The sequence below is a fragment of the Phaethon lepturus genome, unplaced genomic scaffold, assembly GCF_000687285.1.
Source record: "Phaethon lepturus isolate BGI_N335 unplaced genomic scaffold, ASM68728v1 scaffold31717, whole genome shotgun sequence".
NCBI lineage: Eukaryota > Metazoa > Chordata > Aves > Phaethontiformes > Phaethontidae > Phaethon > Phaethon lepturus.
In genome coordinates, this window is record NW_010551660.1 from 3,852 (window position 1) to 4,735 (window position 884).

The window sequence follows — 884 nt, forward strand, 5'->3', positions numbered from 1 at the left end:
GGCTCTCCCGCTGTGGGATGGGACGCGACGCTCGGGCGGCATCACCCGGCCTGGGGAGAATGCAAAATGCCACGAGGTTCATGGTCCAGAGGGGGATTAAATGCTCAGATCCTGAGGTCTGGCTGCAGGAAAGCTGGCAGCACTGTGGAGGCCTGATTAGCTGTCACGGGATGAAGGCAGGGAAGGAGGAAGGCCTGGGCGTCCTCCCAGTGCTCCCCAGCCCCACGACAAGTCACTGACGGCACTTTCTGAGCCATAAAAATCCACGTGTGCCAATCCACGCCACAGGAGCAAGGTCTAGAAACCCGATTACCCTGCTAACTGCAGAACAACTAATCATGGCCATTAAAAAGTAAGTCCATGGTCCCAGTCTGTGCCTCCCCGCTGCCAGACTGTGCGGCGAGACTGAGGGGCTCATCCTGCAAAAGCCCCGCCGGATAACACATGCAGGTGACAGGGAAACAAGCTGGCACCGGTGCCGGCATAGGAAAGCCGGTCGCGATCGAAATCAAAAGCGGCAGCAGGAAGCAGAGTGCCGGTTCACCCCCGCGAGGAACAGCGGCATTCCCATGGAATTTTGGCGCCGGTGCCTGAGCATCGCCAGAACACAGGCATCCTGGAGCTCACAGCTGGGCAAACAGCCCCTACCTCTTAAAGAGGTCCCTGGGGAGCGGGGCAGGGTTTCAGCGCTCGCTCACCACTGGCCAGCTATCGCACCAGCTTTGTGTGCCGGAGGGAGCACCACAGCCGCCCCGCTGCACTGGGAAGGGCAAGGAGCAGGGGCTAAACCCCCGCAAACGCCTGCCCCAGCACCACACCGTGCTGTGCCCGCCCGGGGCCCCTGCCAGCCGTGACTGCCTGGACTATGCCCCATCACCGGCCCC